This window comes from Lissotriton vulgaris, chromosome 3_1, assembly GCF_964263255.1.
Source record: "Lissotriton vulgaris chromosome 3_1, aLisVul1.2, whole genome shotgun sequence".
Taxonomy (NCBI): domain Eukaryota; kingdom Metazoa; phylum Chordata; class Amphibia; order Caudata; family Salamandridae; genus Lissotriton; species Lissotriton vulgaris.
In genome coordinates, this window is record NC_141689.1 from 532,657,795 (window position 1) to 532,684,784 (window position 26,990).

General features: G+C 43.3%; 1 protein-coding gene and 1 pseudogene across 5 annotated transcripts in view; both read right to left on the bottom strand.

Moving 5' to 3' along the window:
* Positions 1 to 26,990, bottom strand: part of ARHGEF28 (Rho guanine nucleotide exchange factor 28) — a 954,264-nt gene that overhangs the window by 801,475 nt on the left and 125,799 nt on the right. The window lies entirely within an intron of this gene.
* LOC147726742 (thiol S-methyltransferase TMT1B pseudogene) lies at positions 21,424 to 22,019 on the bottom strand (annotated as a pseudogene). The gene has a single exon (XR_015309439.1). The product of XR_015309439.1 is annotated as a thiol S-methyltransferase TMT1B pseudogene (transcript).

The window sequence follows — 26,990 nt, forward strand, 5'->3', positions numbered from 1 at the left end:
TCATCATTGATAACAAGCTTGGCACGTCCACCTAGGCCAGTGCCATTGCCTCATCTTGCTTCATCACCCTGACTATGCTGAGGATGATCTTCAAATGGCTCCAAAAACACCAGAAGAATTGCCACCCATACCATCATCATAAGCAGGCTGGATAATGGAAAAACCGTCTATGATGGATTCGCCAAACATCTCACCAGATGATTGGAAACCATCCAGAATGCAGTGGCCAGACTCATCTTCGACCTCCTGGCAGGACAAATATCATTCCCCTCCTGAGAGAGCCCCACTGGCTCCTCATGCAGAAGCACGCGCAATCCAAGCTCCTCACCCACACTTTCAAAGCACTACACAATGCGGGCCCAGTTTACCTGAACAGCTGCTTCTCCTTCCGCCAACCATTCAGGCACATCTGATCAGCCAGACTCCTACTTGCACACATCCTTCACATCTTTCATTGCTCCTAAAGCCTGGAATGACCTCCTCCTAGGTTCTTGAATTCAGCATGGAGCTGAAAACCTGGCTCTTTGACCAGCTCTGCCCTTCCACAAGACCAGGCTCCCACTCCTGCTCAGTGCCAGGGTATCTGCATGAGGGATTGTGTGCTTTACAAAAAATACACCATATATATAATATAATATATGGCAGGCACTGGTCCTGTGAATTTTACGGTTTGAATTCTTCGATTAAATCGGCACTGCTTTACCCATCTACGTGTTGTGGAGTCCGTAACTTGTCTCTGAAGTTGGGAGGTCCGAGCCTGTGGTTCTGCTGAATGAAGAGGGCGGACAGTACTGTTTCTACTTACATTATATATAAATATAAATATATATATATATATATATATATATATATATATATATATATATATATATATATATATATATATATATATATATATATATATATATATATATATATATATATATATATATATATATATATATATTACCTACTGGCGGTCGCCAGTAGGTATATATAGTTAGGATTTTTTCTCTATGGGATTTTTGAAAATTCTATGTCTAATACCTTTGGCGTTTGTGGACGGAATTGGCTGAAATTTTCAGGAAAATGGAACATTTTGTTTCTGAGCAGCCCCTGACAATTTGGGGGGGTTTCATCAAGGGGGGGCCGAGAAAAAAGGGGGGTCCCAAAACGCTTTTTTCCCATGTTAATTTCCATAGGGCGGTTGGCCTCACTTTTAGCTCGAACGGCTGAATGGATTTGCACGAAACTTGGCAAAATTGTAGGGACTGTTAGCCCGATGTGCCTTTGCTAGGTCTCAATATATGTGCTCCAGTGGATTTTGAGTAATTTAGGTTCAAAACAAGATATATATCTGGGCGGAGCCTAACCACACATCTGATCTGATTGGCTGTCAGCACTTCATCCAAGAAGTGTTGGCAGCCATCTTGGGACCAATATACATGATAGCACCTCATTAAAAAGCATTGTAGTTAATAGAGGGTTTTAGGACTTTAGTTACATTATAAATCATTTGTTGATGGTACCATACTAGTTTTAGGAATTGTGGTGGGTTCTAAGGTGATTTTACCATGTGAAAAAACCTTCTGCTGTGATATCATGAATATTGTTTGAAAGAAAACTAATATCTCATGATTTTCCCACAGTGGTTTGGAAGGGGATCTATAAGCTAAACTGAAAGCATATTTTCAGTAAATTCACATTATCTTTCTCAGTCATGTGAAAATGAAGTCTGACATTCTCAGTAAAACATGTACATCCAACAAGGACAGAGACTGTCAGTTGATTCCTTTGTGTTCTACTGCAGCCTCCTAGAGTGTTCTAAAGAACAACTAGAGAGCTAACAGTCCTACTTATTACAAAGGTATGGCACACCTGAAGCCATCTTGATTGGAATAAAGTGGTAACTCTTAAAACATTTAATTTAAAAAGAAACAACATGAGGGGGTATATTTTGCCATAGAAAGTATGATTAGTGCTGCAGAATGAAAAATTAGTGCACATTTTGAGTGACTTCTCAAATCCTTTTCTATTTCATTAAAACATTCTGACATGCAGTCTCCCAAAATGGCCACCAGAGACAAAAGAGCCCAAATGTAGCCCAAATATCACCCAGATGTAGCCCAAGTATAGCCCAATGACAGAATGTCCCAGAGTGTTCTAAAGAACAACTAGAGCGCTAACAGTCCTACTTATTACAAAGGTATGGCACACCTGAAGCCATCTTGATTGGAATAAAGTGGTAACTCTTAAAACATTTAATTTAAAAAGAAACAACATGAGGGGGTATATTTTGCCATAGAAAGTATGATTAGTGCTGCAGAATGAAAAATTAGGGCACATTTTGAGTGACTTCTCAAATCCTTTTCTATTTCATTAAAACATTCTGACATGCAGTCTCCCAAAATGGCCACCAGAGACAAAAGAGCCCAAATGTAGCCCAAATATCACCCAGATGTAGCCCAAGTATAGCCCAATGACAGAATGTCCCAGAGTGTTCTAAAGAACAACTAGAGCGCTAACAGTCCTACTTATTACAAAGGTATAGCACACCTGGAGCCATCGTGATGGGAATAAAGTGGTAACTCTTAAGACATTTAATTTAAAAAGGAACAAAATGAGGGGGTATATTATGCAATAGAAGGTATTATTAGTACTGCAGAAAGAAAAATTAGGGCACATTTTGAGTGACTTTTCAAATCCTCTTCTATTTCATTAAAAAATTCTGACATGCAGTCTCCCAAAATGGCCACCAAAGACAAAAGAGCCCAAATGTAGCCCAAATATCACCCAGATGTAGCCCAAGTATAGCCCAATGACAGAATGTCCCAGAGTGTTCTAAAGAACAACTAGAGCGCTAACAGTCCTACTTATTACAAAGGTATGGCACACCTGAAGCCATCTTGATTGGAATAAAGTGGTAACTCTTAAAACATTTAATTTAAAAAGGAACAAAATGAGGGGGTATATTTTGCCATATGAATTATGATTAGTGCTGCAGAAAGAAAAATTAGGGCACATTTTGAGTGACTTCTCAAACCCTCTTTAATTTCATTAAAAAATTCTGACATAGTCTCCCAAGATGGCCACCAGAGACAAAAGAGCCTAAATGTAGCCCAAATATCACCCAGATGTACCCCAAGTATAGCCCAATGACAGAATGTCCCAGAGTGTTCTAAAGAACAACTAGAGCGCTAACAGTCTTACTTATGACAAAAGTATGGCACACCAGAAGCCATCTTGATTGGAATGAAGTGGTAAGTCTGAAAACACTCAATTTCAAAAGGAACAACATGAGGGGGTTAATTTTGCCATAGAAAGTATGATTAGTGCTTCAGAAAGAAAAATTAGGGATCATTTTGAGTGACTTCTCAAATCCTCTTCTATTTCATTAAAAAAATTCTGACATGCAGACTGAAACATGCACTTTGAATACCAGCAGCAGACGTCCCTGGTGAGCAGTGGCTTTACTACAGTGATCTAATGTGCAACTAGAGTGCTAACATTCAGAATTTATGGCAAATGTGTGACACATCTGAATGCCTTCTTGATGGAGCCAAAGTAAACAAGCATTGAAAATGCAATAGATCTCGCCCTCGTTTAAGTTAAAGCCATTCTGTTTGCAATGAGGTGGCTTTTTAGCTTTGCTTTTATTAGTGTTTTTTCAACTTTCATGTAAATAACGCACCGTTTTCACCAAATCGACTTTGCCCAAGCACACCCTTCCCTTCGGCCAACAAATCCCAAAAATTCGGCACACCTGCCGATCCACTCTCCCTACAGCTCACCCAAGCCCCGTCCCTCTAGCGCAACTGGAACACCCCAAATTCACCTTCTCCATGCGCACCAAAAACTCCCATTGAATAACATGGCAATTCGCTACTCCGCACAAAAATTGCTCTTTAAAGCACTTCCACTGCTCCGATCCGCTTCAAACTTGGCTAGACACTAGTTCCAGCGATACCCTAACATCTCACCAAAAATCAGCCCAATCCATCCACTGGAACGGGGACGAATTTCAACCTGAATACGCGCCCACCCGCAAACACACAAAAAAGCCATAAAACGGCCAAATCTCGACCAAAAACCGCCAAAATCCCTCAAAACCTTGCCAACACCAATACGCACGAAACTGAACCGCCCCCTCAGCCCTAGGCTCCGGGAACCCTACTTAATTGACCCAAAAGCCCTAAAAAAGCAACATAATACACACGAAAACGCCCTAACAACCCTAAAATGCATATAAGTATATGTATGCATGCATTTATGTTTGTATTTATATAGATATACAGATGATATATGTTTATATATGTATGTATATATATATATTCACTGAAAAAACCATAGGCTATAGACCATATATAGTTAGGAATTAGCATTTACAAAACCTTGAAAATTCACTGAAAAAACCATAGGTTATAGACCATATATAGTTAGGAATTAGCATTTACAAAACCTTGAAAATTCACTGAAAAAACCATAGGTTATAGACCATATATAGTTAGGAATTCGCATTTACAAAACCTTATTTTACTCACACAAAACCATTGAAATTCCATATATAGTTAGTTGCACTAACTATATATCGCGCACCCGCAATCCACTGCTGATGATGTCACATATTACATCATTCATGACATGGTCAGTGACATCACTGATGACATCACTGATGACATCTCAAATGACATCACTGATGACATCACTGATGACAACATCCAGTGACTGTATGTTTCTGTAAAGTTAAAATATGTCTTACATATTGAAGAATGAGTGGATGTATAAGTGTCTGGATGAAGGATTTAGTAGGTGCATGACTGACTGTATGAGTGAGTGATTAAATGTGTCTCACTGAGTGCATGGGTTAGTGACTAAACTGTCTTAATTTGTGCATCATTATGTCTGTTGTTCTGTAAACTGTTGCATGTGTTGATAAGTAGCTATATGAGTAACTATATGGGTTATTGATTGGTTGCCCAAGTATTTGTATGGGAGACTGAGTGTGTGTGTGGGTGGCTGGGAGGTGTATGACTCTGTGCATAGATGTGTGAGCAGTTGATTCACTAGATGTATGGTTTCAAAAGTGCATGTGGAAACAGCTGTATGGGCGGTTGACTGTGTGCATGAGTGTATTGGTGAGTGAATGGATATCTCAGTGCTACATGTCAAAGTAAGTACATATGTAAAACACAGTACATGTGAGAGTTGACATATATAAATAACTGTGCATAAGAGCCAGTGAATGTGTGAGTGGCTGTATGGATCATTGTGAACTTGTATCAGGGATTGTATAAGAGAGTAAATATGTGTTAGTATATGTTTGAATAAGTTAAGTTTGTATAACTGTATAGTTGAGGAAATGGAGGTGTGATTGATTCTTTGCATGACTGACTAGGTGTGTGAGTAACTCCATGGATGAGTGACAGTCTGTGAGTGTCTGTTTACACTGATTGTATCTAAGGTTATATTAGAGTCTGAAGAGGTTCATCGTATTATCACATGAATGATATCATCAGTGATGTGATCAGTAATGTCAAATGAGATGTCATCAGTGATGTCATCAGTGATGTCATTTGAGATGTCATCAGTGATGTCATTTGAGATGTCATCAGTGATGTCATCAGTGATGTCACTGACCATGTCATGAATGATGTAATATGTGACATCATCAGCAGTGGATTGCGGGTGCGCGATATATAGTTAGTGCAACTAACTATATATGGAATTTCAATGGTTTTGTGTGAGTAAAATAAGGTTTTGTAAATGCGAATTCCTAACTATATATGGTCTATAACCTATGGTTTTTTCAGTGAATATATATATATATATATTTTAGTTATATATAGAAGTAGGGATTCTTGTTATTTTTATATATATATATGTATATGTATATATATATATATATATATATATATTACCTACTGGCGGTCGCCAGTAGGTATATATAGTTAGGATTTTTTCTCTATGGGATTTTTGAAAATTCTATGTCTAATACCTTTGGCGTTTGTGGACGGAATTGGCTGAAATTTTCAGGAAAATGGAACATTTTGTTTCTGAGCAGCCCCTGACAATTTGGGGGGGTTTCATCAAGGGGGGGCCGAGAAAAAAGGGGGGTCCCAAAACGCTTTTTTCCCATGTTAATTTCCATAGGGCGGTTGGCCTCACTTTTAGCTCGAACGGCTGAATGGATTTGCACGAAACTTGGCAAAATTGTAGGGACTGTTAGCCCGATGTGCCTTTGCTAGGTCTCAATATATGTGCTCCAGTGGATTTTGAGTAATTTAGGTTCAAAACAAGATATATATCTGGGCGGAGCCTAACCACACATCTGATCTGATTGGCTGTCAGCACTTCATCCAAGAAGTGTTGGCAGCCATCTTGGGACCAATATACATGATAGCACCTCATTAAAAAGCATTGTAGTTAATAGAGGGTTTTAGGACTTTAGTTACATTATAAATCATTTGTTGATGGTACCATACTCGTTTTAGGAATTGTGGTGGGTTCTAAGGTGATTTTGCCATGTGAAAAAACCTTCTGCTGTGATATCATGAATATTGTTTGAAAGAAAACTAATATCTCATGATTTTCCCACAGTGGTTTGGAAGGGGATCTATAAGCTAAACTGAAAGCATATTTTCTGTAAATTCACATTATCTTTCTCAGTCATGTGAAAATGAAGTCTGACATTCTCAGTAAAACATGTACATCCAACAAGGACAGAGACTGTCAGTTGATTCCTTTGTGTTCTACTGCAGCCTCCTAGAGTGTTCTAAAGAACAACTAGAGAGCTAACAGTCCTACTTATTACAAAGGTATGGCACACCTGAAGCCATCTTGATTGGAATAAAGTGGTAACTCTTAAAACATTTAATTTAAAAAGAAACAACATGAGGGGGTATATTTTGCCATAGAAAGTATGATTAGTGCTGCAGAATGAAAAATTAGTGCACATTTTGAGTGACTTCTCAAATCCTTTTCTATTTCATTAAAACATTCTGACATGCAGTCTCCCAAAATGGCCACCAGAGACAAAAGAGCCCAAATGTAGCCCAAATATCACCCAGATGTAGCCCAAGTATAGCCCAATGACAGAATGTCCCAGAGTGTTCTAAAGAACAACTAGAGCGCTAACAGTCCTACTTATTACAAAGGTATGGCACACCTGAAGCCATCTTGATTGGAATAAAGTGGTAACTCTTAAAACATTTAATTTAAAAAGAAACAACATGAGGGGGTATATTTTGCCATAGAAAGTATGATTAGTGCTGCAGAATGAAAAATTAGGGCACATTTTGAGTGACTTCTCAAATCCTTTTCTATTTCATTAAAACATTCTGACATGCAGTCTCCCAAAATGGCCACCAGAGACAAAAGAGCCCAAATGTAGCCCAAATATCACCCAGATGTAGCCCAAGTATAGCCCAATGACAGAATGTCCCAGAGTGTTCTAAAGAACAACTAGAGCGCTAACAGTCCTACTTATTACAAAGGTATAGCACACCTGGAGCCATCGTGATGGGAATAAAGTGGTAACTCTTAAGACATTTAATTTAAAAAGGAACAAAATGAGGGGGTATATTATGCAATAGAAGGTATTATTAGTACTGCAGAAAGAAAAATTAGGGCACATTTTGAGTGACTTTTCAAATCCTCTTCTATTTCATTAAAAAATTCTGACATGCAGTCTCCCAAAATGGCCACCAAAGACAAAAGAGCCCAAATGTAGCCCAAATATCACCCAGATGTAGCCCAAGTATAGCCCAATGACAGAATGTCCCAGAGTGTTCTAAAGAACAACTAGAGCGCTAACAGTCCTACTTATTACAAAGGTATGGCACACCTGAAGCCATCTTGATTGGAATAAAGTGGTAACTCTTAAAACATTTAATTTAAAAAGGAACAAAATGAGGGGGTATATTTTGCCATATGAATTATGATTAGTGCTGCAGAAAGAAAAATTAGGGCACATTTTGAGTGACTTCTCAAACCCTCTTTAATTTCATTAAAAAATTCTGACATAGTCTCCCAAGATGGCCACCAGAGACAAAAGAGCCTAAATGTAGCCCAAATATCACCCAGATGTACCCCAAGTATAGCCCAATGACAGAATGTCCCAGAGTGTTCTAAAGAACAACTAGAGCGCTAACAGTCTTACTTATGACAAAAGTATGGCACACCAGAAGCCATCTTGATTGGAATGAAGTGGTAAGTCTGAAAACACTCAATTTCAAAAGGAACAACATGAGGGGGTTAATTTTGCCATAGAAAGTATGATTAGTGCTTCAGAAAGAAAAATTAGGGATCATTTTGAGTGACTTCTCAAATCCTCTTCTATTTCATTAAAAAAATTCTGACATGCAGACTGAAACATGCACTTTGAATACCAGCAGCAGACGTCCCTGGTGAGCAGTGGCTTTACTACAGTGATCTAATGTGCAACTAGAGTGCTAACATTCAGAATTTATGGCAAATGTGTGACACATCTGAATGCCTTCTTGATGGAGCCAAAGTAAACAAGCATTGAAAATGCAATAGATCTCGCCCTCGTTTAAGTTAAAGCCATTCTGTTTGCAATGAGGTGGCTTTTTAGCTTTGCTTTTATTAGTGTTTTTTCAACTTTCATGTAAATAACGCACCGTTTTCACCAAATTGACTTTGCCCAAGCACACCCTTCCCTTCGGCCAACAAATCCCAAAAATTCGGCACACCTGCCGATCCACTCTCCCTACAGCTCACCCAAGCCCCGTCCCTCTAGCGCAACTGGAACACCCCAAATTCACCAAAAACTCCCATTGAATAACATGGCAATTCGCTACTCCGCACAAAAATTGCTCTTTAAAGCACTTCCACTGCTCCGATCCGCTTCAAAATTGGCTAGACACTAGTTCCAGCGATTCCCTAACATCTCACCAAAAATCAGCCCAATCCATCCACTGGAACGGGGACGAATTTCAACCTGAATACGCGCCCACCCGCAAACACACAAAAAAGCCATAAAACGGCCAAATCTCGACCAAAAACCGCCAAAATCCCTCAAAACCTTGCCAACACCAATACGCACGAAACTGAACCGCCCCCTCAGCCCTAGGCTCCGGGAACCCTACTTAATTGACCCAAAAGCCCTAAAAAAGCAACATAATACACACGAAAACGCCCTAACAACCCTAAAATGCATATAAGTATATGTATGCATGCATTTATGTTTGTATTTATATAGATATACAGATGATATATGTTTATATATGTATGTATATATATATATTCACTGAAAAAACCATAGGCTATAGACCATATATAGTTAGGAATTAGCATTTACAAAACCTTGAAAATTCACTGAAAAAACCATAGGTTATAGACCATATATAGTTAGGAATTAGCATTTACAAAACCTTGAAAATTCACTGAAAAAACCATAGGTTATAGACCATATATAGTTAGGAATTCGCATTTACAAAACCTTATTTTACTCACACAAAACCATTGAAATTCCATATATAGTTAGTTGCACTAACTATATATCGCGCACCCGCAATCCACTGCTGATGATGTCACATATTACATCATTCATGACATGGTCAGTGACATCACTGATGACATCACTGATGACATCTCAAATGACATCACTGATGACATCACTGATGACAACATCCAGTGACTGTATGTTTCTGTAAAGTTAAAATATGTCTTACATATTGAAGAATGAGTGGATGTATAAGTGTCTGGATGAAGGATTTAGTAGGTGCATGACTGACTGTATGAGTGAGTGATTAAATGTGTCTCACTGAGTGCATGGGTTAGTGACTAAACTGTCTTAATTTGTGCATCATTATGTCTGTTGTTCTGTAAACTGTTGCATGTGTTGATAAGTAGCTATATGAGTAACTATATGGGTTATTGATTGGTTGCCCAAGTATTTGTATGGGAGACTGAGTGTGTGTGTGGGTGGCTGGGAGGTGTATGACTCTGTGCATAGATGTGTGAGCAGTTGATTCACTAGATGTATGGTTTCAAAAGTGCATGTGGAAACAGCTGTATGGGCGGTTGACTGTGTGCATGAGTGTATTGGTGAGTGAATGGATATCTCAGTGCTACATGTCAAAGTAAGTACATATGTAAAACACAGTACATGTGAGAGTTGACATATATAAATAACTGTGCATAAGAGCCAGTGAATGTGTGAGTGGCTGTATGGATCATTGTGAACTTGTATCAGGGATTGTATAAGAGAGTAAATATGTGTTAGTATATGTTTGAATAAGTTAAGTTTGTATAACTGTATAGTTGAGGAAATGGAGGTGTGATTGATTCTTTGCATGACTGACTAGGTGTGTGAGTAACTCCATGGATGAGTGACAGTCTGTGAGTGTCTGTTTACACTGATTGTATCTAAGGTTATATTAGAGTCTGAAGAGGTTCATCGTATTATCACATGAATGATATCATCAGTGATGTGATCAGTAATGTCAAATGCGATGTCATCAGTGATGTCATCAGTGATGTCATTTGAGATGTCATCAGTGATGTCATTTGAGATGTCATCAGTGATGTCATCAGTGATGTCACTGACCATGTCATGAATGATGTAATATGTGACATCATCAGCAGTGGATTGCGGGTGCGCGATATATAGTTAGTGCAACTAACTATATATGGAATTTCAATGGTTTTGTGTGAGTAAAATAAGGTTTTGTAAATGCGAATTCCTAACTATATATGGTCTATAACCTATGGTTTTTTCAGTGAATATATATATATATATATCCACACGGGTTCTCAGCAAGGTACTCGAAGCATCCTGCAGCAACGCTGCCTCAAGAAAACAGCAGACCCAAAGATGTTCCGTGAGTTGTTTTTATTCTGCAACAACCAACAGCATAACGTTTCGGCCTCTCAAAGGCCTTGGTCACATGGTGTTACACAAGGAAACGCCAGAATTTAAAGTGCAAGTGCATTTAGCGGTAACCAACCAAAATAGCGTAAAGTGCAGCAGTGTGATAAACATAGTAAAAATACTACACGTCGATTTCATTTCTGACATTAAATATACACTTAACATTTTTCATTTTTGTCAGTTTGCCAGTATTGGGATAAATCCCTGAAGACCCTTGTCCAGCCTATATATACAAAATAACATGTAAAATATCCGGTTAAATCCATTAGTGACATTCTGGTTGACAATGTATAAAGGCAACTCTGTATCCAGTGAACAGTGCATATATCTGCAAATACATCATCACGGTCCGGGTATACAACACTATACCTGTGTATGGCTAGATTCATATTAACCCCTAGACAATACTGTTTATTCCGCTAGTATAACCGAATTGAGACCATTGTTGATGCCCACTCAAGGCCAATCACGAGGATCGATGATGTAAAATACATTATGATGCATGAATGACAGAAAAAAAAAAGGAATTATAACCCCTCAATGGCATATTTATAGGTATAACAGGTTTAAACTGGCAAACAAAACTAATAAAGATGCTGCGTTGGTTGTTAGGAAAATGTGTGCATAAAGTGCAAAGTGAATGTGATTAAAAACAAAAGACAGACGATCCAATCTGATTACAAGTATGACCATGATGTTAAGTTGATTATAATCAGGTCTGTCAAATGGAATGATAGGATCACTGAGCGTATCCATAGACAAGTGGACAAAACTTGGGTCAAAGGACCTCACCGGCCAAGCTGGAATTACATATACATAGCCGTAATGTGGGATCATTTGAAATGACATACTGTATTGTCCTCAAGAAACAAACATACAACAAAATGGAGAAAAGATAAGTGATCTACAGACAGGTATAAAAATCTTCTGATGCATTAAGCCCATTGGGTGACTTGCTGTCTAACATGAGGATGTATCTTGTTTCTAACCTCCTTAACGCAGCTTCTCTGTTACCACCCCTCCTCATAGGTGCGATGGAATCAATGGCATAATACTTCAGTAACGCACTGTTGCTGTTGTGCTTTTCCCTGAAGTGCCTAGCCACGGGGTACACTGGGTCATTGGTCTTTATGGCCCTTAGGTGTTGTAGGACCCTTTTGTGCACCTGTAGTTTGGAACTGCCCACGTATCTTAACCCACATGGGCATTCCAAAACATACACTGAGAATTCACTTTTACATGTGAGCTTCTTCTTAATCTTACATGGGGCATCGGAGAAGGGAGTACAATACTCTGTCTTATTGACCCCTTGTATGCAGGCCTTACACGAAGCACACTTTCTGAAGCCTCTACTGTCAGCCAACCAATCTTGCCTAACCAATAATTCTGGACTTGATTTCACCAGTGCGTCCTGCAGTGAAAAGGCTTTTCTATATGTTATTGCCGGTTTTGCGGGCATATCATTGCCTATGATTGGATCACACTTAACTAAGCCCCAATGCTTATTTACGATTTTACGTAAAGCACCGTGTTGGCTGTTAAAAGACCAAATGAGTCTGATAGGTTGTTGCTCAGGAGTCCTGATGGAATTATGTAACCCCCTATGTGCTAGGGCTTCAGACCGGGGTATGGCATTTGCTTTTCTGATTGCTGCCGAAACTACCTTTTCATCATAACCCCGAGCCAAGAATCGCTGTCTACATGCTTCTTGCGCTATTTTATTTTGGACTTCAGTGCTGCATGCTCTTCTAATCCTCAGCATTTCCCCGTAGGGAATGCTTCGGATTAGATGTGGTGGGTGATGACTATGGGCATGCAGCACTGTGTTGCCTGCTGTGGGTTTCCTGAACAATGATGTTTCAATCTCTCCATTGTTGATATCAATTGCTACATCTAGGAAGGTGGCATGTGAATTGCTGATGTCTGAGGTGAATGACAAGTTATAATTGTTAACATTCAACTTGGCGATAAATTCTGTTGCTTGTTCAGTGGTTCCCTTCCAGATCATACAAACATCATCGATGTATCTGAACCACCGAACAATGTGATCCCTGCATATGGCAGAGTATTCGCCACTGAGGACCTGTCTCTCCCAGTACCCCATGTGGAGACAGGCGTAACTAGGAGAGAAACAGGCCCCCATGGCTACCCCTCTGACCTGCTGGAAATGCTGTTTGTTAAACATGAAATAGTTGTTGTTTAAACAGAAATTTATCATAGACAACAGCATCTTGTTGTGTTCCACCAACACAATCGGACGATACCCCAGGTAATGTGCTACAACCCTGAGTCCATCCGCATGGATGATGCTGGTGTATAGGGCGGTAACATCAAGTGTAATCAGCAGGTAAGATGGATCCCAATCAACAGTGCTGAGCTTCCTTAGAAAGTCACTTGAGTCCTGAACGTACGAGGGTAATCCCCCAACATACTCCTGCAAAAATGAATCCACATAGATCGTAGTTTTTTCAAGTAAACCCCCACATGCAGAGATGATCGGTCTGCCTGGGGGCTTTTCCGAGTTCTTGTGAATTTTGGGGATCAGATAGAGGACAGGCATTATGGGGAAATCATTCTTGAGGTATTTGAGTTCATCCATGCTGATGAGTCCAGATTAACCCTGGGCGAAGAACTACGCTCCGTTCGCGGAGTTTGCGGAGTTTCGGCAACTCCGCGCTCCGCGGAGAACGCGAAGTTGTCGAATACTCCGCAAACTGCTGCGTAGCGTAGTTCTCGCGCGCTCAATAGCATTTTCGCGTGCGCGAGGATGCTTGTCGGTAAGACCGAGTTGCCGAACACGCAGAAACTGCAATCTTGCACAGAATAACTCGCGAACACGTTAGTAGTGACCGGAAATAAGGGGACCCGAGCGGGCGGGACAAACCTCATGGGTAACTTCGCGCGCTACACATCCCGAGCATGCAGGCAATCAATCAATCAATCAATCAGGATATTTGTATAGCGCGCTACTCACCCAGAGGGTCTCAAGGTGCTTGGGGGAGGGGGGTCCGCTACTGCTCGAACAGCCATGTCTTGAGTTGCTTACTGAAGCAGAGGTGGTCTTGGGTCAGGCGGAGGTGGATTGGGAGGGAGTTCCAAGTCTTGGCTGCCAGGTAGGAGAAGGATCTTCCTCCCATGGTGGATCTTCGGAGGCGTGGCATGGTGGCGAGGGCGTGGCTGGTCGATCGTAGCTGGCGGGTGGGAATGTAGAAGGTCAGGCGGTTGTTGAGGTACCTGGGGCCCAGGTCGTTGAGGGCCTTGTGTGCGTGGTTGAGGAGTTGGAACGTGATTCTCTTGCTGACGGGGAGCCAGTGAAGGTCTCTCAGGTGTCCGGAGATGTGGCTGTGTCGGGGGATGTCCAAGATGAGTCGTGCGGAGGCGTTCTGGATGTGTTGGAGTCTTTTCTGGAGTTTGGCTGTGGTTCCGGTATAGAGGGTGTTCCGAAGTCCAGTAGGCTGGTACCGAGTGCCTGTGTGACCATCTTCCTTGGTTTCGGTGGGGAGCCATCGGAAGATCTTTCGGAGCATGCGTAGGACTTTGAAGCATGATGATGAGACGGCGTTGACTTGTCTGGTCATCGAGAGGGAGGAGACCAGGATGAAGCCCAGGTTGCGTGCGTGGTCCATTGGGTTCGGTGCGCTGCCCAGGGCAGGGGGCCACCAGGAGTCGTCCCAGGCGGAGGGTGATGATCCAAGGATGAGGACTTCCATTCCGTCTTGTCTGAGTTCAGTTTCAGGCGGCTGTTCCTCATCCACCCGGCTACGTCTTTCATCCCTTCGTGTAGGTTGGTTCTGGCGGTGGCTGGGTCATTGGTGAGGGAGAGGATCAGCTGGGTGTCGTCGGCGTAGGAGATGATGTTGAGGTTGTGTTGGCGTACGAGGGCTGCGAGGGGGCTCATGTAGACGTTGAAGAGGGTGGGGCTGAGTGATGATCCTTGTGGTACGCCGCAGATGACTTCGGTGGCCTTGGATCTGTACGGGGGAGACGGACTCTCTGGGTTCTTCCGGTGAGGAACGAGATGATCCACACCAGTGCCTTCTCTTGGATTCCGATGTTGCTGAGGCGCTGCACTAGGGTGCGGTGGCAGACAGTATCGAATGCTGCGGAGAGGTCCAGGAGGATGAGGGCCGCTGTTTCCCCGTTGTCGAGCAGGGCTCGGATGTCGTCAGTGGCTGCTATGAGGGCAGTCTGGGTGCTGTGGTGGGCGCGGATGCTGGACTGCGAGTGGTCGAGGGATCCGTTCGTCTCGAGGAAGGCAGCAAGCTGTCTGTTGACGGTCTTCTCGATGACTTTGGCAGGAAAGGGGAGGAGCGAGATGGGGCGGTAGTTTTTGAGGTCGGCGGGGTCCGCTGATGGTTTCTTCAGGAGGGCGCTGAGTTTGGCATGCTTCCAGCTCTCCGGGAAGGTGGCGGTGCTGAAGGAGCAGTTGATAATGTCCCGGAGTTGGGGTGCGATGACGGAGTCGGCCTTGTTGAAGACGTGGTGGGGGCATGGGTCGGTTGGTGATCTGGTGTGGGTGGTGTTCATCGTGTGGATGGTGTCTTCGGTGCTGACCGGGGTCCAGTCGCGGAGGGTGGTCGTGGGGGGTGTCGGTTTGGTGGTCTTGCGAGGGAGTGATGTCGTTGTTTCCGGCGCTGGGGTTGGAGAGCTCTTTGACGATGCTGAAGAGTTCCTTGCTGTTGTGTGCGTTGTTGTCGAGACGTTCCTTGAATGCTGTCTTCTTGGTGGTGTGGATCAGCTGGTGGTGTTAGCGGGTGGTGTGCTTGAGGGCGGTCATGTTGTCTGTAGTTAGGTTTTTTCGCCAGGCTTTCTCAAGGGTATGGAAGTTCTTGGAGTTCTTGAGGTCGTCGTTGAACCAGGAGACTTTCTTGCTGCCGGGCCTGCTGGGATGGTTTTTCAGAAGTGCAAGGTCGTCAGCGCAGTTGGTGATCCACTGTGTGAGGTTGTTGGCTGTTTGGTTGGGGTCGGTTGAGCTGGCGGGAGGGTTCTGGCTCAGTAAAGTGGTGAGCTGGTCGGTGGTGATCTTGTTCCAGCTCCTGCTGGGAACCTGTTGCGGGTGGTGGTGAGTCGTGGTCTTTCTGAAGCTGAAGTGGACGCAGCTGTGGTCTGTCCAGTGGAGTCCGGTGGAGTGGCTGAAGGAGATGTACTTGCTGGAGGAGAAGACTGGGTCAAGCGTGTGTCCGACGTAGTGGGTGGGGGTGTTCCCCAGTTGCTTGAGTCCGTGGTTGGCGAGGTTGTCCAGCAGGGTGGTGCTGTTGTTGTCGTTGTTGTTCTCCCGGTGGAAGTTGAGGTCCCCTAGGAGGATGTAGTCAGCGGAGGCGAGGGCGTGCGGGCTGATGAAGTCTGCGATGTCTTAGCTGAATTGTGTGCGAGGTCCTGGGGGTCTGTAGATGAGGGTGCCTCTGAGTGTGGTCTTGGGGTCGGTGTGTATCTGGAAGTGAAGATGTTCGGCGGCTGTGAGGGTGTCGTCTGAGTTGGTCGTGATGCGGATGGTGTTCTTGTGGACGATGGCGATGCCTCCTCCTGTCTGGTTGACGCGGTCTCTCCGGGTGATCTTGTATCCGTCCGGGATGGCGACGGCGATGTCGGGCTCTGAGGAGGCATTCATCCATGTTTCCGTGAGGAAGGCGACGTCTGGAGATGTGGTGTCGAGCAGGTTCCAGAGTTCCACGGCGCTCCCGAAGACGAAAAACGGCTCGCGAACGGGTCAAGCAAGCTACTACGCATGTTCGCGGAGTTATGCGTAGTTCGCGGAGTGCAAGTGCATCTTCGCGTAGCTCCGCGGAGTGCGGCTACGCGAACTACGCCCAGGCTTAGTCCAGATGATCTCCAACCCATAAGCATGGAATAAAATGTACTCTGGGCTTTCTTGATGACCGCCAGATCACAACGTCTATAACAAGTGGTGTCATTCAACTGTGCAGTTGCCTCCTCTAAGTACAGTTCTCTCGCCCATAATACAATATTGCCCCCCTTGTCCGATTGGCGAACAATCACATTGCCATTCTTCTGGATTTTGGCCACCAAATCCGTGTATTTTTTGTTGCAATTGTACTTATATTTGTTGTTCCTTAATGTCTGTGAATATAGTGCCTTAATGTCTTTCACTGCGGCTTCCTGGAAAATATCGATATTATCATGCAACATCTGAGGTGTGTAGGTTGATTTGGGTTTGAATTTAGTGAGGCTACCCAGGACGGCAGCGGGAGAAGTGTCAGTTTGTTGTGTCAAAGATTGTTCATATCTTAAACTCTCCAAGTCCTGTACCAATGGTAAATCATGTCCAATAAGTGTCAATAGCAGACCTGAGACATGTTCAAAGTGCTTCTTAAGAGGAGCCAGCTAAGTTTTGAAACTTCCAACATATCACCCTTTTACAGAACCCTGTAAAGGTCCTAGAAAAACATTTAAAAGTCGGCTCACCAAACACCTTGTCAACTGCCAGCTCCACGAGACTCTGCAGTTTAAATTCAGCCTTATTCGCAGTAAACAGCCAGCTCTTTTTGAAGCCATCTGCATGATCGTGGACAAAGGGGAAGCTGCAGCCCTCATTGTTCTGGACGTCTCTGCAGCATATGACATGTAATCACACCCCATCTGCATCAAATGATGTCATGAGATTACCATCCAAGGACTTACCCTCTGCTGGATCTGCTCAGTTATTACAGAAAAAACACAGACAGTCAGGCTGTCTCCATTACACTCCAGTACCCGTAACCTCAGTTGCGGTGTACCCCAAGGTTCATCATTCAGCTCCACCATCTTGAATGCGTACATGGACCCTCTGGACAATGACAATCAGCTCATAATATCCCTCTCGGACATGATCCTCCAACAGGAAAAACAAGTTCAACATATTCATGTCTGGAGTAGCCACCTAGACGAAGTTTAACTGCCTCAAACTTAACACTGACAAGACTGAAATAGTGATCTTTGGTAAGAACACCTTCCAATGGGATTCCGCCTAGTGACCAGCCAACCTCGGACCCATTGGACCTATTCCCACCCCCAGCCCTCTTGCCAGAAACCTCTGGATCATCATTGATAACAAGCTTGGCACGTCCACCTAGGCCAGTGCCATTGCCTCATCTTGCTTCATCACCCTGACTATGCTGAGGATGATCTTCAAATGGCTCCAAAAACACCAGAAGAATTGCCACCCATACCATCATCATAAGCAGGCTGGATAATGGAAAAACCGTCTATGATGGATTCGCCAAACATCTCACCAGATGATTGGAAACCATCCAGAATGCAGTGGCCAGACTCATCTTCGACCTCCTGGCAGGACAAATATCATTCCCCTCCTGAGAGAGCCCCACTGGCTCCTCATGCAGAAGCACGCGCAATCCAAGCTCCTCACCCACACTTTCAAAGCACTACACAATGCGGGCCCAGTTTACCTGAACAGCTGCTTCTCCTTCCGCCAACCATTCAGGCACATCTGATCAGCCAGACTCCTACTTGCACACATCCTTCACATCTTTCATTGCTCCTAAAGCCTGGAATGACCTCCTCCTAGGTTCTTGAATTCAGCATGGAGCTGAAAACCTGGCTCTTTGACCAGCTCTGCCCTTCCACAAGACCAGGCTCCCACTCCTGCTCAGTGCCAGGGTATCTGCATGAGGGATTGTGTGCTTTACAAAAAATACACCATATATATAATATAATATATGGCAGGCACTGGTCCAGTGAATTTTACGGTTTGAATTCTTCGATTAAATCGTCACTGCTTTACCCATCTACGTGTTGTGGAGTCCGTAACTTGTCTCTGAAGTTGGGAGGTCCGAGCCTGTGGTTCTGCTGAATGAAGAGGGCGGACAGTACTGTTTCTACTTACATTATATATAAATATATAAATATATATATATATATATATATATAAATATATATATATATATATATATATATATATATATATATATATATATATATATATATATATATATATATACATATATATATATATATACATATATATATATATATATATATTTATATATATATATATATATAAACATATATATATATATATATATAAAAATAACAAGAATCCCTACTTCTATATATAACTAATATATATATATATATATGTATATATATATATATATATATATAAATATATATATATATATATATATTTATATATATATATATATATATACATATATATATATATATATATATATATATATATATATATATATATATATATTAGTTATATATAGAAGTAGGGATTCTTGTTATTTTTATATATATATATATATGTATATGTTTATATATATATATATATATATATATATATATATATATATATATATATATATATATATATATAAATATATATATATATATATATATAAACATATACATATATACATATATATAAAAATAACAAGAATCCCTACTTCTATATATAACTATATATATATATAAACATATACATATATATATATATATAAAAATAACAAGAATCCCTACTTCTATATATAACTAAAATGTTTATGTTCTACTGAAAGTTATGTACATCCTCACTGTTATTAAGATCTAGTGGTGCCCTACAGACTAATTCAACAATCATGCGTGATTCAAGTTGGCAGAGCATTTTTTCTCTATTGACTCCTCGCCTAAGTGTTGGTATGGCATCAATCACAAAATATTTAAGGCATTCCAGATCATTGTGATAGTCAGATTTGAAATATCTTGCCACTGGATATGTGGCATCTGAGTTTACTATTGCTCATAGGTACTGGAGAATTGTTACAAATGCAAAAAGAACAATTGATGACAAATCAGTCTTGACCCTGCGCCCAATGGGAACAGCTCAGCCCGAACTGCCAAGCCAGGTCCTCCCTCGACTGGAAACAAGCCTCCTAGGACCGGTTTCAGGCTTTCAGCCCTCATCAACCAGGATAGCTTGACTCCAGTGGCATGGAGAGCACGGGACCCACGTCTGGGCATACCCGTCCCACTCGCGGTGACAAATGCAAAACAAGCATTTACAATGCAACGGTTTTGCCTTTGTTAAAGTTAGAGGTATTGGCATTGCTCTTGACATTATTTTTATTTATTTTTTTAACATAAATAAATGACATTGTCATTTACAATGCCAATAGCTTAATCTCTCGCAAATGCCACACACAAACACCCACACAGAACCCCCACACACACACACAGAGCCCCCCCACACACACCCACACAGAGCCCCCACACACACACCCACACAGAGCCCCCCACACACACAGCCACACAGAGCCCCCCCACACACACAGCCACACAGAGCCCCCCACACACTGCGAGCCCCCCCCACACACACTGCGAGCCCCCACACACACTGCGAGCCCCCACACATTGCAGGCAACAGAGGCACGTAAACAGCTCTTAGGCGTAAGGCATTCTGAATCATAATTTGAGTAAGCTGAGGTGGGGTTGCTTTTGGAGAATTGTATGCTAGGAATGTCATTCTATTTTAGAAGACCAAGGCAAAAAAAAGTAGAAATAATATTTCAACAACAATAGAAAATGTAAGGGAAATATATTTGGAGTTTCAAGATCATAGTTCTGACCTATAGAGAGAATATTTCAACTAGGAAGTTAAGCTACTTTGTTTAAGGATATCCAATTCCCTAAATTAACACTTTAGAAAATACTGGAATAAATAAAGGAAAATCTGCAGAGCCAGTTGGTTTTCCGGAAAAGATATACTAGTTATTAGAGGAATAATGAGTTACTGTAGTTCAAGAAGTTATAAACACAATTTGTCTCTCTCTATGTGTATCTATCTATATATATATTTTTTTGAGAGAGAGAGAGAGATATTTTGTATTACTAGCATCATAAAAGTATGTTTGGCATTGACTCACTAAAATGTGGAGAAGCGTACAGTCAAGTACACAAAATCGTAGGTTTACACAGATACAAATGACACAAGTCGAGTTGTGCACGTGAAGTGCAGTGTTTTCAAAAGTGTGCTTTGCGACATTCCTAACAAAAAGATAAAGATCTGCCTAAGCAAGAGGGTGGGTGTTGCCCAGGATCCTACATAGAGGTGCCTGTTGCCTACAAAGCCTGGATCATTTCTCGCCTCCTACATGCATTATTTTTATGATTTTTCAGTGATTCCAAGTTTTCCATACATGCTATAAAGCATAGACTGCATAAAATGCGGAACAAGGAATTGTTTAGGAAAGGGGTAGAGGGTCAAACAATGGAATGGAATTCCTATAAACGACCCTTCGCTTGGGTAAGTAACGCCATAGGCTGGCAGATAAAGTCTCTGTACATTTTAACCTTTATGAATGTGCAATCCTACATGTTTAGAAAGTGCACACGTTCTATTGGCTAAAATATGTAATTTGTGAACAAGTAATAATCTCAGCTTTGACATAATTAATGTGAAGTGTGGGTCAGGAAACCAGTGCCATTTGCCCAATATATAGGTCGTAGCTTTTGCTTTGCCGAGTTTTCCCTTGTAATCTGCGCTTCGAAATAGTGACTCACAGAATGTGAAAGGCAGCTGCCACATTAAACTTGTACATCTCAAAATAGCACTACAGAATACTCACCGGTCTGAGGACTCGCACCACCTCCTTGAGGACCCCCTCCACGTTCCGCACCGAACACAGCACCAGCGTGCAGACCACAGCATCCGCGGAGCCGCTGGCCACCGCCGACATGTCTTCCCCAGATGCCACGAGGAAGCGCGTGAACCGGACGTGGTCATTTTCTGCAACGCTCTTGCCCAGGAAGCGCTCGAAGTCTGGGTTCGGATCCGTGCACGTGACTCGGCATCCTGGCGGGAAAAACTGGAAATGTGTTCCCGTTCCGCTTCCGACCTCCAAAATGTTGAGCTTCCCCCCGGGGCCGGCGAAGTCTAGCATATTGCTGAAAAGAGTCTTCTTGAAGGAATGCATCTTCCGGTTGTAGACGTGGCTAAATGTGGCCAACACGTACGGAAACATCTTATTGGCTAGTGGCTGCCATACTCCTAAGAGAGCCAAGAGGTGCACTGGCAGGGTCAGCAGCATGATGCCCCCCTGAAGGGTGGCTATGAGAAGGCCCATGTTCGGAGCCGAGGGCGCCGCCGCCTCTGAGGTCTGCGCTCTCGAGCTGATGCGTGTCTGAGCTGCGCTGGGCGCTTGGCACTGTCGCGTGACCGGCGTGCCCATCTACCACCAGCTCGCGCCCAATGCCACCGCCGGGATCACGAATGCATTGTATACTTTATCTGTTCGGTTTCAATGTCTCCTTCACCAAGGTTCCTGCCTGTGTATGTGGGGGGGAAAAAAGCATTCGCTGGTCTGAAAATTGAGAGAAGCGATCTTCATCCTGAGTACAGTAAATTAATCCCTCCCTCTTGTTCTGGTGACAGAGTCAGCACACAAAGAGGGCAGAATGAGTCTGCTGTATGAATTATAATGAATTCACTACAATGGGTAAAAATGTTTTATACATATGTATATATACTTTTCCAAAAACATCTGTGATATCAACAATGTTGCATTTCATTTTACGCTATTAACACAACACTAGAACTCCCCGAAGTATTTTCTTTATGTCTCACTGCATGCTGCGTCATGCATTTCACTGTGCCTTTAAGTATATACCGAACTGGAAAGAGGTTATGTCAGCGGTAGGGGGGCGGGAACGGGAGCCGAGGCAGCGGTAGGGGGGCGGGAACGGGACCGGGGAGACACGGAGAGCGAGGCAGCGGTAGGGGAGCGGGAACGGGAGCCGAGGCAACGGTAGGGGGGCGGGAACTGGGAGCCGAGGCAGCGGTAGGGGGGCAGGAACGGGGCACAGGAAGGCGGGTGCCGGCTCAATGCCGGAACAGATTTGGGGGCGTTCCCGGCTTTTGGCTGACGTCGCGTGACGTAGCCAAAAGCCAAAAATTCTCGGGAACGCGCCCGAATCTGGTCCGGCATTGACAGACAGGCCCGTCTTCCAATGGCTAGCCTCCATTTATGGAGCTAGCCAATGAAAGACGGAGGCCGTTCCTGTCTCCCGTATATATCTCAATAGGTTTTCGCCTGCGCGAAAAAGATGCGCAGAGCGCATCTTTTCGCCAGGCAAAACCTAAAGAGCAATTGAAGGACAGAATGCAGAGCAAGGTCATACAGTCACCCCAGTACAGAGATCTGGGCCTAAATCCATCGTTTTTTTGCTTTTGCTCACCGTGCCTTTCCAGTTTGGACCCTGCCATATGCAAATCAGTCTTGGCCCTGCACCCAATGGGAACAGCCCAGCCCGAACTGCCAAGCCAGGTCCTCCCTCGACTGGAAACAAGCCTCCTATGACCGGTTTCAGGCTTTCAGCCCTCATCAGCCAGGATAGCTTGACTCCAGTGGCATGGAGAGCACGGGACCCTAGTCTGGGCATGCCCGTCCCGCTCAGAATGACAAATACAAAAAGAACAATTGATGGACAGAATGCAGAACAATGTCATACATTCACCCCAGTACGGAGATCTGGTCCTAAATCCATTGTTTTTTTGCTCACCATGCCATTCCAGTTTGGACCCAGCCATATGCAAATCAGTCGACCCTGCGCCCAATGGGAACAGTCCAGCCTGAACTACCAAGCCGTTGGTCCTGGGCTCACTGTGCCACTGGAATCGAGCTATCCTGGCTGAAGAGGGGTGAAACCCCGAAACTGGTCATAGGATGCTTGTTTCCGGTCCAGGGAGGACCTGGCTCGCTGGACTGTTCCCATTAGGCACAGGGTCAAGACTGATTTGCATATACCCAGGACTTAACTGGGGGGGGCATGGTGAGCAAAAGAATGATGGATTTAACCCAGATCTTTTGACTGGAGTGAATGCTTTGATTTGTTCTGCATTCCGTCCATCAATTGTGCGTCTGTTGTAAGCATGGGCGGAAAATCCGTTTCGCTCGCGGATTTTGCGGATTTTCGGTAAATTCGCAATCCGCGAGATTCGCGAATTTCCCGCAAAATCCGCAAATCCGCGAGCAGCGGATTTGCTCGCACTGTTCGCATGAGTTCGCGGCTTCCCAGTTCAACCTCGCGCCCCGCGAATAAGCGCAAAATTGCAGAAATACGATCTTAGCAAAACTGAAACTACTTAACAGGTTCAAAAGTTCAGGCTCATCATTAGTAGCCATTTCCTGTAGTGCTTCCTGAGGGGCCCCTCCAGAGTTCAGTTGCCAGTTGCAACTATTATGTGACCCTGCTCTGAACCTCAGAATAGTTACACATATGCCACAAAGGTCCCGAATTACAGCTAAGGGAGACAAGCAGGAGCCAGGCTGGAAGTTCAAATCCATTAATCAGCCCCTAATTCATTATTGTCAGTTGGGGCAGGGCAGGTGTTGTAACTAATTTTGCAACAATGAAAGCACTTAGCAAGTGCAAAAGATCACTAATCAGGAAGCACTAAGGAAGCAGGTGCCAGCTAAAAAAATATTCTGTGACACATTAATCAGCCCCAAATTAATTCAGGTCACTTGAGGCAGGGAAGGTGTGCTTGCTTTGCCACAATAATGTACACTGACTGGACAACCAGAGGGTGCTGTGATGAAACAGAGGGTGGCATGGGTGGGCCAGAGGGTGGCATGAGTAGTCAGAGAGTGGTGACAGAGAGTGGCAGTGATGAAGAAGAGTGTCCCAAACAGGCTGGACACGTAGAAACAACAAGTTCGCGAAACTTGCGACCCGACAGGTAAGTTCGCGTTTGCGAAATTGTACAAAACCCTCGCGAACTGGCAGAAACCCGCGCGAACACACAAAAAAAAAATCCGCAAATTCGCGAGAATTCGCGGATTTTGCGAATTGCGAGTTCGCAAATCCGCAAAATTCGCGAACGCGAGATTCGCAAAATTCGCCCATGCTTAGTCTGTTGCTTTCTCACCCAAAGTACGCCAGGTATGCCCAGAAATGTGTCCTGGGCTCACTGTGCAACTGGAATCAAGCTATCCTGGCTGATGAGGGCTGAAAGCCCGAAACCGTTCGTAGGATGCTTGTTTCCGGTACAGGGAGGACCTGGCTTGGCAGTTCGGGCTGGACTGTTCCCATGAGGCACAGGGTCAAGACAGATTTACATATGGCCAGGGCTAAACTGGGTGAGCAAAAGAATGATGGATTTAAACCAGATCTCTTGACTGCGGGTGAATGTTTTGATTTATTCTGCATTCCATCCATCAATTGTGTGTCTTTTGCTTTCTCGCCCTAAGTGCCTCAGGTTTTCCCAGAGGTGGGTCCTGGGCTCACTGTGCTACTAGAATCAAGCTATCCTGGCTGAAGAGGGGTGAAACCCTGAAACCGGTCCTAGGATGCTTGTTTCCGGTCCAGGAACAACCTGGCTTGGCAGTTCGGGCTGGACTGTTCCCATGAGGCACAGGGTTAAGATTGATTTGCATATGCCCTGGTCTAAACTGGGGTGACATGGTGAGCAAAATAATGATGGATTTAACCCAGATCTCTTGATTGGGGGTAAATGTTTTGATTTGTTCTGTATTCCGCCCATCAATTGTGCATCTTTTGGAGAATTGTTACATGCACCTGCAGCTTTGTGCTGCCTACATAGCATAAGCCGCAGGTGCACTCGAAAACGTAAACTGTAATTACCTTCAATTGTCACAGGGGTTGGGTTAAATGGTGTGGAACGAATAGATGTATTTGTAGGGGGCCTTTGGCACATTTCTGATTTAAGTAGAAAAGTGTTCATTTGTGACATCAAAGGATTGTGTACTGTGCAATATTTTGCAGACACTAGACCTCGCAGTGATGCTTCTTATTATCTGTACCTGCCAGGGATCGCTCAACCATGACTGACAGTACCTAAACGTGACCTTGGGCCGACCAAGCAAACTCTTGCTGGGCTGATATTTTAAACTAATCCACCATTGCTGTGAAGACAGAACTCACATTCTTAAAAAATTGAGGTGCTGGCTATGAAAGCTACAGCTTTAGTAGCCACGAGCGATTTGGCTGGGACTACCAGAAAAGTAATTTAAGTAGAGGGTCCTGTGGTGCTCCAGCTGCAGGTGTGTGGAGGAGCCTGCAGAAAATGATGGAGGTCCATTCACTTATATGCAACAAAGTTAACCTTTCCAAGAACTCATGCCGTGTGATGGGCTTAGGAAACTCTCGCCTGGGCCTGGTCACACCGTCAAACTGGTCACAGGGTTTCTTTGTAGGATATTTCGTTCAGTTTGTTATTTGCACGAAGGTGGCTTTGGCATGTCTATAAAACTAAAATCTAATTAATCTACTGATGCTGTGTAAGATTTGTACTATCCACCAGAGGAGTTTCTTCTATTCCTACATCATCAACCCCAATGTACACCTTTCTGAAAATAAGAAGGCTATTGAACTATGTTGGTATCAAATGGTGCGAATCACAGAAGCAAGGAATAGAAAGGAAACATTCTTGTATTCAGATATGTTTTTTGTTCATTTTTATAAAACACCACACTTCGGACTAGTGGTCTTACTGTGTGGTAACATTAGGTATGCATTGCAAATAAAAGAGCAGACAAGAAATGCATTGTTGTCATGACGGAAACATGAGACTTAACATAAAGTGAATCGCAATATAATGCATGCGAAAGAGTGTTTTTTTTCAAAGTTAATTCACAATAGATCATGTGCTAATTTGGGCTTCCATTGGTGAACACATGGCTCAACATTTGAGGCACTCTTCAGTCTGAGAGAGAGCAGCATCCATAATCCTGTATGACTAGGAAAACCTCTTTGCAAAGGCTTGGATTGGAGAATAAGAGTAGTTAATCCGGCAGCAGCAAAGAATACAGCACTGCACGTGGCCCTCTGTGATGACAAATTATTACTAGTTTTGCAGTACAGTATATTTGCTGTTGCATGTTTTCAGGACCTACCAACAGCAGTAGCGTTTAGGACACTGCATTGAATGCAGCAGGATGGCCATGAGAGAAATGGGTAGAATTAGAGGATGCAAGTGCATAGTTCTTACTCCTGAAGAGGAGTGCCTAACATTTATGGCACACATACGAGCATGGAAAGGGTCTGTACGTGGGTACCAGAACGCTTCGGACCCCGCAAGGGTCAGACCGCATCTAGTAACAAATGCTAGTCCAACGGAGTAAGCTCACAGTAGGCTTCAATGATTCACCTCGGGCGA